Consider the following 13,039-nt stretch of genomic DNA (forward strand, 5'->3'; position numbering starts at 1 on the left):
GTTCCTGTGTGCCCAAGCACAAACAATCCCGTGGTGCCTCTCACCCACTAAGTCCAAGATGCATAAAACCTTCTCCCATTGTACAGGTGTGTGCCCACACAGAAGTGTGACCCAGGTAATGAGCAGTCCCTCCCCGGTGGTCACTCCAAACTAGTTCTGTTGGCAGCTTGCCTCCCACTGGGTTGGTGCCTGCCTGACTGGCAGGACAAAAGAAGGGGCCTGTGCAGATGCCATCTGAGATCGACTTGTGACAGAGGAGGGCCCTTTGAAATAAATAAAGCTCCTGGTCACAGCCCAACTGGTCTTTATGCCAAAGGAACAAAACCACCTCCCTCACCCATGCCATTGTGTGCTCTGGGAGCAGTTTTTACACCGAGTCAAGGTTGTTCACCAACTGGGTGACAGTTGAAGGCTAGTGCGGTTTAGTAGGTCTGGGCATAAAATTCCGCTCTGTTTGCGCAATTCGGCAACTCCGCATTCCATGGAGAACGCAGAGTTACCAATCACTCTGCAACAAGCTGAATTTTTTAACTGGTGCACCCATTGCTAACATTACTAACAGTGAACAGACTGGGAGGATTACCAGATATGTATTATTTAGGTACGGTTACTCCTCTGAGCCGCACGGCTCCTGGTAACGTCACCTGGCCCATTATGACATTTTCCAGGCAGTCGTGGGTAAGGTTTCTTTCAGCAATTTGTTTTCCCAGAAAATGAGCCCATGGCTGAAGCGAATGCACCTATTCAATACATGTTTTTTATTTTTGGTGAATCATGCCTCTGCCCTTGAATAACCCCACGGTTTCTGTTCCAACTGTCTGCTGTTGAAGCAAAGAATCCTTTTTAATGTAAACCCCATTCAATCACTGTGTGTGTGTGAGAGGGAGCACGTGTGTATGCTGGTGTGTGAGAGAGCGTATGAGTGTGCGTGTTTGTGAGATCGCACGTGTTTGCAAGAGTGTGTGAAAGAGTGTTTGTGTGTGTGCTTGCATGTGTGTGAGATAGTGACAGAGAAAAAGCGTGTGTATGTATGCGTGAAAGACAGAGGGTAGGAAGGAGAGAGAGTGAGAGATTGGCAAACCTCATTCAACCTTCTACCCCAAGCTTGATTTTTTAAATGTTTAAGCAAGCATTCCCTGATTGCTGCGAAGGTGTTAAAGACAGGAAAGCAGCCCACCACTCATGTTGTATGTCGGTTTCTGAAGGAAGGCGCCTGGGCATTGCCTCAGTATCAGCGCATAGCCAACAATGAACCACTTTAACGTGGTGCATGGAATTACGTTCCATATATTATTTACAACAAGGGGTGGTGAGGGACAGAGTCTCTGAATTAAGCAGAATACTCTCACCCAGTCAAGAGATCAGGGCTAGATCCAACACCGTTTTTTAGCTCATTGCACCATCCCAGTTTCAGAACCTGGCTGTATGCAAATTAGTCTGTTCCTGTCCCAGTGCATGATGGGAACAGGGCAAACCAAACTACAAAAGCCAATTCTTACACTGGGAAGGAAACAAGCTTCCGGGGACCGGTTTCTGGCATTACAGCCGTTTTCGGCCCGGCTTGCTTGAATCCTGATGGTGCAATGAGCAAGGGACTCATGTCTGAGTATACCCTTCCACGCTTAGGGTGGACAAAATTATTTACAACAAGGGGTGGTGAGGGACAGAGTCTCTGAATTAAGCAGAATACTCTCACCCAGTCAAGAGATCAGGGCTAGATCCAACACCGTTTTTTAGCTCATTGCACCATCCCAGTTTCAGAACCTGGCTGTATGCAAATTAGTCTGTTCCTGTCCCAGTGCATGATGGGAACAGGGCAAACCAAACTACAAAAGCCAATTCTTACACTGGGAAGGAAACAAGCTTCCGGGGACCGGTTTCTGGCATTACAGCTGTCTTCGGCCCGGCTTGCTTGAATCCTGATGGTGCAATGAGCAAGGGACTCATGTCTGAGTATACCCTTCCACGCTTAGGGTGGACAAAATTATTTACAACAAGGGGTGGTGAGGGACAGAGTCTCTGAATTAAGCAGAATACTCTCACCCAGTCAAGAGATCAGGGCTAGATCCAACACCGTTTTTTAGCTCATTGCACCATCCCAGTTTCAGAACCTGGCTGTATGCAAATTAGTCTGTTCCTGTCCCAGTGCATGATGGGAACAGGGCAAACCAAACTACAAAAGCCAATTCTTACACTGGGAAGGAAACAAGCTTCCGGGGACCGGTTTCTGGCATTACAGCCGTCTTCGGCCCGGCTTGCTTGAATCCTGATGGTGCAATGAGCAAGGGACTCATGTCTGAGTATACCCTTCCACGCTTAGGGTGGACAAAATTATTTACAACAAGGGGTGGTGAGGGACAGAGTCTCTGAATTAAGCAGAATACTCTCACCCAGTCAAGAGATCAGGGCTAGATCCAACACCGTTTTTTAGCTCATTGCACCATCCCAGTTTCAGAACCTGGCTGTATGCAAATTAGTCTGTTCCTGTCCCAGTGCATGATGGGAACAGGGCAAACCAAACTACAAAAGCCAATTCTTACACTGGGAAGGAAACAAGCTTCCGGGGACCGGTTTCTGGCATTACAGCCGTCTTCGGCCCGGCTTGCTTGAATCCTGATGGTGCAATGAGCAAGGGACTCATGTCTGAGTATACCCTTCCACGCTTAGGGTGGACAAAATTATTTACAACAAGGGGTGGTGAGGGACAGAGTCTCTGAATTAAGCAGAATACTCTCACCCAGTCAAGAGATCAGGGCTAGATCCAACACCGTTTTTTAGCTCATTGCACCATCCCAGTTTCAGAACCTGGCTGTATGCAAATTAGTCTGTTCCTGTCCCAGTGCATGATGGGAACAGGGCAAACCAAACTACAAAAGCCAATTCTTACACTGGGAAGGAAACAAGCTTCCGGGGACCGGTTTCTGGCATTACAGCCGTCTTCGGCCCGGCTTGCTTGAATCCTGATGGTGCAATGAGCAAGGGACTCATGTCTGAGTATACCCTTCCACGCTTAGGGTGGACAAAATTATTTACAACAAGGGGTGGTGAGGGACAGAGTCTCTGAATTAAGCAGAATACTCTCACCCAGTCAAGAGATCAGGGCTAGATCCAACACCGTGGTGAGAGGCCTCTCCTCTCTCACTGCTGTACACGGTGTAACACTGGGCTCTGTGGGTGGTGAGAGACCCCTCCTCTCTCACTGCTGTACACAGTGTAACACTGGGCTCTGTGGGGGCGAGAGGCCTCTCCTCTCTCACTGCTGTACACAGTGTAACACTGGGCTCTGTGGGTGGAGAGAGGCATACAGCCAGGTTCTGAAACTGGGATGGTGCAATGAGCTAAAAAACGGTGTTGGATCTAGCCCTGATCTCTTGACTGGGTGAGAGTACTCTGCTTAATTCAGAGACTCTGTCCATCACCACCCCTTGTTGTAACTAATTTTGTCCACCCTAAGCGTGGTAGGGTATACTCAGATGTGAGTCCCTTGCTCATTGCACCATCAGGATTCAAGCAAGCCGGGCCGAAGACGCCTGAAATGGCAGAAACCGGTCCCCGGAAGCTTGTTTCCTTCCCAGTGTAAGAATTGGCTTTTGTAGTCTGGCCTGCTCTGTTCCCATGATGCACTGGGCCAGGGACAGACTAATTTGCATACAGCCAGGTTCTGAAACTGGGATGGTGCAATGAGCTAAAAAACGGTGTTGGATCTAGCCCTGATCTGTTGACTGGGTGAGAGTACTCTGCTTAATTCAGAGACTCTGTCCATCACCACCCCTTGTTGTAACTAATTTTGTCCACCCTAAGCGTGGTAGGGTATACTCAGATGTGAGTCCCTTGCTCATTGCACCATCAGGATTCAAGCAAGCCGGGCCGAAGACGCCTGAAATGGCAGAAACCGGTCCCCGGAAGCTTGTTTCCTTCCCAGTGTAAGAATTGGCTTTTGTAGTCTGGCCTGCCCTGTTCCCATGATGCACTGGGCCAGGGACAGACTAATTTGCATACAGCCAGGTTCTGAAACTGGGATGGTGCAATGAGCTAAAAAACGGTGTTGGATCTAGCCCTGATCTGTTGACTGGGTGAGAGTACTCTGCTTAATTCAGAGACTCTGTCCATCACCACCCCTTGTTGTAACTAATTTTGGAATTACGTTCCAGCAACGACTCAGTACCGCAGTTATAGTACTACTAATATCTTCGTGCCCACGATTTAGTTCAATGCTTTCGCGTTCTTCTTCGTTAGTGGGTATGGCTTGTGTTGGACCCATTTCTTTCACTCACAGTGCTTTTTGGGTCTCACCTGAGCCAGTGCATGCGCTACTCTGTGAGCAGTTAGTAAACAGGCTTTTAAAAGTCCTACGAAAAGCTGGCTGGCCTAGAGTGTGCGGTTACGCGCACAATGACGAGTAGAGGCTTTCCTCTCTCGTCATGGTGCGCATACATCGCACACCACTTGCCAGCCTACTTTGACTTTTCCCATCTCGCAGGCACGCACCACTCGCGTCCACTTTTTGCAGCCTACTTTCACTTTTCTCATTGCGCGCGTCCACTTTTTGCTAGCGCTTCTTGTTTAACTTTAAGCGCGAGGCGCGCGCACTTGTGTTTAACTTGTTTTTCTCTATTTGGCTGTTTAATTGTACCAATAAAGTGACGTCTTTGCCCATACAGTATTACCTTATGTAAAAAGTATGAAAATACTATCAAAATGTGCCGTATAATTTGCCTTTTTTTGTTGCATAATTTAGTGTTTCTGAGCTTTGGACTGCTCTTTGAGGTGGTGTGTACGAGCCCTCTTTTAATCGGACACTGTGTGCAGTTCCCTAATGGCGTCTGAATGAGGTGCTCAGTTCCTGTTTGGGTTGCCGCCTGCTGAGACGCTTGTAGTTGGAGTGCCTGGCCGTGCCCCCCTGGCACCTCTCTTCTTGCCGCGGCCATGCTTTGGGACTTGAACGCTTACCTTCCGGCACCGTCAATGGAGCTCACTGGGAAGGAAGACTCCAGGTTAATCCACATGGAACTGGAAACGAATGCATTAGGGCTGCTCCATCTGTTCACCCAGCCGCTACAGGTGCATTAGGGGGATGCGGATTCCGCCCACAGATGAGCCGTGTGCATATCTGTAATTACTTCCAACAGCCATGTTTTTTAGCTGCACACGTGGCAGGTGTAGGAAAACACCTAGCGCCCTAGGAATGGAGTATCTGGAATGGTTCCTCGCGTCATTCTCACATCTTGCACACGGGCACAAGGCCGTCTACCCCCTCCCTCCCCATGGCCTCCATGCACATAGACATAGATACGACACTGTCTCGTGTATTTACTACACCAGCTTAAAACCTGGCTGCCTGCTTCTTAAGTGACGCAAACTTGCCTCTGACGTAAACTGCACCTTGCTGCCCTGGTATAAACCTCAGCTCTAAGGTCCATATGTATCAAGCCGTTTTCGAATCGCAAAGGCCGAAATTCGCAGAATTTCGGCCTTTGCGACTCGCAATCGGCCGTTTTGCATGTTTTGGGATGTATGAAACATTCCCAAAATAAGGAATTGCAAAGTTGTGCGATTCCTTATTTTGCCATAGCATTTAGGGAATCGCAATTTTGCGACTCCTTAAATGCTATGTACGTAGCATTTTTGGCTAGCGAATTATGGTTAAGAATTCGCAAATTACCACCAACTTTTAGTTGATGGTAACTTGCGAATTCTTTAAAAAATGCATATTTTTGCATTTTTTATGGTGGCATGTGATGCACACACATGTCCATAGGGCATGTATGTGCGCCATATGCACACACATGTACATTTCAGGGGTGCAGCAGGGTGTCTTTGAGACACCCCTGCACCCTTGAAATAATTCTCAAATTGCGATTAGCAAATTGCGAATTCGCAATTTGAGAATTATTTTGCAATAATTCCTATGGGCCTCCTGGCCCATAGTAATGCATTGGAAATTATTCCTTAATTGCGAATTCGCAAATTGCGAATTCGCAATTTGAGAATTATTTCGCAATAATTCCTATGGGCCTCCTGGCCCATAGGAATGCATTGGAAATTATTCCTTAATTGCGAATTCGCAAAATGTGAATTCGCAAATAAGGAAGATTAAGGAATCTCTAAAAAATAGCGATTTTTTTCATACATTCCATTTTGCAATTCCTAAATAGCGATTCCTTAAAAATCGCTATTTAGGAATTGCAAAATTGTTTGTTGATACATATGGCCCTAAGTGCTCGCGTGCCCCGCACAGTGGGTCCTCCCCTGTTTGTCATTATCACTGCACTCACTGCACACATACAGCCAACAGGCAAACCCGCTGTCTGTTCATTGCGAGCGCCCAGGTCCATTTTCGGTTTTCCACACATGCTGAGCTCTTATGGAAAGGTATGAATATTCTGTGAACACAGTGCTTGGGTTTGCTTACCCAGTCGTGCTGGGACAGTCTTAGGAGCGGGGGTGGTGGCCAGCTATTTCATCAAAGATATGGCATATTAGTTAACACGGCCTGTGTCGCACAGCAAGCGAGCATAGCAAGGTAGCTAAACCTTTCCATTGGAACCCAGATGGGTTTTCGATAGGAATTTTTCATTTGAACATTTGAGTCTAAGGTTCAGATCATACAACATACTTCCAAACATGTTTAAAATATTGCAAGTTTTAAAGATAATTCTGAAGAGAAGTAATGTATCGAGTGCATCAACATTTTCCGTTTCCCAAATGTAATAGAATCTCAAAATCTATAGGCCCATTAGATACATTTATGGAATGTATGTCGATACTTCACCTAACATTACTTCGCACGATTTTAGTGCGATGTTTTTACTTAGCATAAACCATTACTTCGCAGGTTTTACCTGCGCATGCATTTCTAGCGCAAATGGTTTATGCTAATTAAAAACATCGCACTAAAGTCACACAAACACTCACACACTTCTGTACCCTACACTACTCGCCCCCACTACTCTACCCTAAACTCTTATACACTACCCCCACACGACCTTCCCCTTTCCCCCGCCTTGACCCTACACTCCAACACTACACTTCACGACCCCCCCACACTACCCTAAACCCTAAAACACTACCCTATACTAACACCACAACACTACCCTAAACCCTAAAACACTATACCCTAAACCCCGAAACACTACCCTACACTAACACCACATCACTACCCTAAACCCTAAAACACTATACCCTAAACCCTGAAACACTACCCTACACTAACACCACCACTACCCTAAACCCTAAAATACTAAATTCAGTCCTGTCCCTACACTGAAACACTTCCCTGCACGATCCCCCCCACACTACCCTAAATCCTGAAACACTACCCTATACTAACACCACAACACTACCCTAAACCCTAAAACACTATACCCTAAACCCCGAAACACTACCCTACACTAACACCACATCACTACCCTAAACCCTAAAACACTATACCCTAAACCCTGAAACACTACCCTACACTAACACCACCACTACCCTAAACCCTAAAATACTAAATTCAGTCCTGTCCCTACACTGAAACACTTCCCTGCACGATCCCCCCCACACTACCCTAAATCCTGAAACACTACCCTATACTAACACCACAACACTACCCTAAACCCTAAATCACTACCCTCTGCACGTCCCCCCCCGACTCTACGCTACACAAACACAACCCTGCTCGACCCTAAAAACTACACAGCCCCACTTACGACCCTCCCCCACTCTACGCTATACAAACACAACCCTGCCCGACCCTAAAAACTACACAGCCCCACTTACCTCTCCCTCCTCGTGGTCCCTCTCTTCTCCCTCATGCCTGATTCCTGTAATCTCCGTCTTCCTGCATCGCCAGTGCTGCACCTCGTTGTTTGGAAATGCAAGCGCCTCCTTTTCCAAACAACGATGTGGATAGCATACCATTACAACGCATGCGTTCTAACAATGCATGCGTAGTAATGGTACGCAATGTTACATCGCAAGCGTAGTAACGCTTTCAAAGTAACGGCATGCGGACAAAAACCTGCGTACTAAAGGTAGATTACCACATTGATGCCCTGTTGAATCCCTATATTAAACAAGCATTGGCATAGCCAATAGGTCTCGCCTTTGGGACCTTATAAGTGTTTAGTTATGCAGCACAATATCCTTGGTGCAACAACATAAACTGTTGCATGGCTAAACACTTATAAGGTCCCAAAGGCGAGACCTATTGGCTATGCCAATGCTTGTTCCTACAGGCTTTGGATGTTGGGATTTAATTTTATCTATATATGTAACGGACTTCGAGCGTCCGGTGGGGGAGGCGGAAACACATGGCACGCCCAGACCAAGGAGCAAGAAGGCTGGACGCTGCACTTCCGGTGGAAGTGACCCCAGAAGGGACTGTCCTGAGTGGTATCGCTGGCCCCTATGTGGTGCAATGGCTCGGTCTTCTGCATCCAGATTCCAGAATGCCCGTGGGGTGCTGTTCATCTCCCTGCCCGAAGAGTTCGGCTCTGATGATACAAGCATCCTAAGATTCGAAACAGGTGAGGGGTTGGAGGAGTGGGAGAAGGGCAGGTAAAAAGAAATCTGCCCATGGGTGACCAGGACATACCAAAAGAAGTCTGCATCGCACCACCAATTTCTTTAAAGCACAGAACACACGTGGCGTTCCTGGAATTCTGCTGCTTGTGGAACTCCGTGGAATCTTGCAGAGTTTTTACTTCGCTCCACGGAATTCCGCGAACTAAAACAACACAAGCTCCGCCCATGCATACTAATTAGTCTCCAGGAGCAACACGTAGGGAAAAGGTAACTTTCTAAAAGTCTGGTTTATTTAATAGTTATTTAAAATCCCAGTACACCATTAAGTTGGTCTTTAAATAAATATGAAAAATACTTGTTTAATCATTTTCCTAGCAGGTCTCTAGTCTGAGAGGGCAGAATTAATATTTAATTTTGCTTCTCTAACTCCAGCCTTCCTACAGTGAAAATAGGTTTTGAGTGCTAGTTACTCTAAGGACATTTTAACTTTACATTTCTGCATGTCGTACTCTTACATATCTTGGATCCTGGCGTGTGGCCTACAAGGCCTTCCTTGGGTGACTTATTAATATTTAAAAGGGAGGTTTCACCCTGTCAAATGGGTTTATTTTGACATGTCAGGTTGCAGTTTCAAAACTTCAGCAGCCGTGCTGCAGTGGTAGGCCTGGAGTCATGCTTGTTTTGTGTCACTAGTAGATAGTACAAACGTGTTTTAGTCCAGAGGTGACATTTAACTTTCCATGCCTTGGTGCACTTTAGGCAACATTTGCTAAGCACTTTTAAGAAAGTTAAATATGCCAATGTAGACGTGTTGATGCTCAGAGCACCTTCACTGGTGCCTGGTTAGCATTGTCCCAGTGCACAAAGTAAAAAAACCAGCAGCACATGTCCATAAAATTGGGGGTGACCATGCAAAAGAGGCACTTTCTCCATGGATGTATGACGTTACAACGTATACTTTTACAACGCCTACCTTTACATCGTAAGTTTTACAACGCATACCATTACAACGCATAATGCTTTTGGGCGCTGGATAGTGAATAGTTTAATTTACTATTCCAACTCCAGTCCCCGTGGATAGTAGGGAAGGTGTTGGATAGCACATTAAACCTATTCCCTATCCTAGAGCGCCCCCCAGCGCTATGCGTTGTAATGGTTTGCGTTGTAAAAGTTGCGTTGTAATGGTAGTTTGTTGTAAAAGTTTCGTTGTAAAGGCTGTATACCCTTCTCCATCAGTCCTGTTTTCATGCGAGAAAAAGACCCAAATACGATCTGCAGTTGCTGGACCTGTCCCGAGCATGCTTCCGGGGAGAGCGGGAGTGTCATCCTCACTGTTTGCTTGAACAGGTGTAATAAAGTCCCAACGAGAGTCATGCAGCCTGGTGCTCTGGACTCATGTGCATTGCCTGGGAAGGACTGCGCAGTGGTTCTCAGACTCATGTTCAACCCTCAGGTCTTTTTCTACCTGCTCGTGTGTTCTTGCTAGTTTTCCAAAGTCACCCAGTGGTAGCCCTCCAGGGTATGCAGCTTCACCCACACAGCCAGCCACACAAGCGTGAACGGTAAGAGGGTCTCACCGGCAGGTTGTGAGGCCACTAAGGGACATACACATACAGAGCTCGTACATCCCACTGAACGTTCACCGCAGAAGATCTGTCCTGATTCTCCTTCTGTACGCATGCCCCTCATTGGAGTTGTCTCCAAAGTCTTGCTTGTGATTGTTGAACTGTGACATATATGAACTTTACAGTCGCACGACACAATGTGGCTTCTTCTCCAGCATACACACAAACACAAAGGTAAACTTACACAAAAGTGTGAGGTTGCTACTTTTCGGTATTCACAAAAGTAAACTTAGACCAAAAGTCTAACTTTACTAGTAGTAACTTTCCTTTCTAAATAACAAAAAGTAGTTAAGTTAGACTTTTGGTCTAAGTTTAATTTTGTGAATACCAAAAAGTAGTTAAGTTAAACTTTTGGTCTAAGTTTAATTTTGTGAACACCGAAAAGTAGTTAAGTTAGACTTTTGGTCTAAGTTTAATTTTGTGAATACCGAAAAGTAGTTAAGTTAGACTTTTGGTCTAAGTTTAATTTTGTGAATACCGAAAAGTAGTTAAGTTAAACTTTTGGTCTAAGTTTAATTTTGTGAATACCGAAAAGTAGTTACGTTAGACTTTTGGTCTAAGTTTAATTTTGTGAATACCGAAAAGTAGTTAAGTTAGACTTTTGGTCTAAGTTTAATTTTGTGAATACCGAAAAGTAGTTAAGTTGGACTTTTGGTCTAAGTTTAATTTTGTGAATACCGAAAAATAGTTAAGTTAGACTTTTGGTCTAAGTTTAATTTTGTGAATACCGAAAAGTAGTTAAGTTGGACTTTTGGTCTAAGTTTAATTTTGTGAATACCGAAAAGTAGTTAAGTTGGACTTTTGGTCTAAGTTTAATTTTGTGAATACCGAAAAGTAGTTAAGTTAGACTTTTGGTCTAAGTTTAATTTTGTGAATACCGAAAAGTAGTTAAGTTGTACTTTTGGTCTTAAGTTTTCCTTTTGAGAATACCGAAAAGTCTTAGACTTACATGAAAGTGTAAGTTTACCTTTGGGAAGTGGGCCCATAAATGATCAATGATCAATAAACCCTGAAATGCCAGGTCCTGGGTTTCCACCTTTGCTTAAAGTAAAGTTCAATGTCTGAGAGGAGTTGTCTTTACCCAGTTTTACAGGATACAGTTTTATTCACCTAAGAGCCTAATTTCAAAGTCACAGGCTTCTGTGCTGCACATAGTTCAGTGTCAAAACATCTGCACGTGCCAACCCAGAACCAGATGCAAGCCTTTCAGGGCTTACTCAACGTTCACTCCCAGGTTGATACACAAGTGCGTAAAGTAATGCGATGAGTAATAACTATTGGCCTCATAGTGCAGGTTGTATTATGTGCTTTGGGAATAGTCCATAACAAGGCTCGAAAATTCCACTCGACCACTCGCATAGTCGAGCTAAATTTAACAAGGTCGAGCTGTTTTTAGGTCCTACTCGCCCTTTCTGGCGAGTAGGAAAGCAAACCAACTTTTGTCCTCTGTCTGTGAAAACGGAGCAAACGTGACAAGATAACAAGATTTAAAGGCATTTTTATTGCTCACAAAGTGAATGAGCAATAAAGATGCCTTTAAATCTTATCTTGTCACATTTGCTCCGCTTTCAGAGCTGGAGGTCAAGTAGGTTGCAGTTAGGTCGAGGACATATTTAAGGTACTAGTCCTGCAGGACTAGTACCATTTTGGGGATTTTTCTAGCCCTGCGGCATATAATTATACACAAACACTTGCATAACTATGATACGTCATGTCAGATGCCTTTGTGTTCAGTGGTTTTGTGATGTTCCTAGTCTTTATCGAGCGCAGGATGCAACACACACTGCGGCTGTTGTGTCTTCCTGCTCTTCTGGTACAGCCACACACCTGTCTGGGCTCCTCCTTTAGAAATCCTTAGCCTTCGGCCCTTGCCTGCAGGCTCCTTTAGCTGTCACTTATCGAAAGACCTATTGTGTAAGTTACCAATAGCTAAAGAGAGCTTTGGCTCCGCCCACTGCTTACCATTGGTTGGCTTTCTTGTCAATCTCATGTGTTTGCTTCTTATTGGACGGCTTTCCTGCCTCCTCTTGTGGGTGCTTCACCCTGGAGTATGGCTTGTTTACCTTCCCTTTGATTGGATGACTTGTGTGCTGTCTTTGCTTATATCTTGGGATCTACTTTTTAGGTCAAACCTGTCTGGTTGTGAGAAAAACATCTTGTGGAAAAGAGAGGGCCTTCAAGCCCGCCCTTTGCTTTCCATTGGCTGGTTTTACTGTCACTCTCATTTGACAGCTTCAGAATCAATGCCTGTCTTGTTCATCCCGAGTCTGTCTCTGCCCTGCACCATTGAACGTTTACTTGTATCCTTCCACTGCTCACTCTAAGTGAAGTTCTTTGTTCTTTTGTCTTAAGTGCCTCACGAGAGTGCATGTGTTTTCCAGCTGTCTCTCTAGTGCGCTTCGGCTCCGTGTTGCGTTTTCTCTCCCATGTGTTTATCCCCTCGTTGCTTTCATGCACTTTTGCTTCCCCTCCCCCAGCTCTGTAAAGCTTTCTCTCTTGGACATTTCCTTTTCAATGGTCAGGAACATCTGTGATGTTTTGGGTCCAGACCCCTTTTGATAATCCGAGCCCCTTTAGAGCATGTGAGGCGCACAGCTGGGGGGGAGGGTTTACATCACCACCTTGGATCTCTCCGCTGGTTCCATGTGCCAGAGTTAAGCTTCTGTGCGCTTTGGGTTAAAGTACTATAGCAAACAAATGATGGACGGAATGCTAAGTAAATCATACTTTCACCCCCAGTCAAGAGATCTGAGTTAAATCCATCGTTCTTTTGCTCACCACGCCACCCCAGTTCAGACATGGCCATATGCAAATCAGCCTTGACCCTGTGCCTCATAGGAACAGTCCAGACCGAACTGCCAAGCCATGTCTTCCCTGGACGGGAAACAAGCTTCCGAGGACCGGTT

The 13,039-nt window shown here is 45.5% G+C and overlaps 1 protein-coding gene across 2 annotated transcripts in view; it reads left to right on the forward strand.

The window, feature by feature from the left end:
• Positions 1 to 13,039, forward strand: part of TMLHE (trimethyllysine hydroxylase, epsilon) — a 123,209-nt gene that overhangs the window by 33,768 nt on the left and 76,402 nt on the right. The window lies entirely within an intron of this gene.

Source organism: Lissotriton helveticus, chromosome 10 (assembly GCF_964261635.1).
Source record: "Lissotriton helveticus chromosome 10, aLisHel1.1, whole genome shotgun sequence".
Taxonomy (NCBI): domain Eukaryota; kingdom Metazoa; phylum Chordata; class Amphibia; order Caudata; family Salamandridae; genus Lissotriton; species Lissotriton helveticus.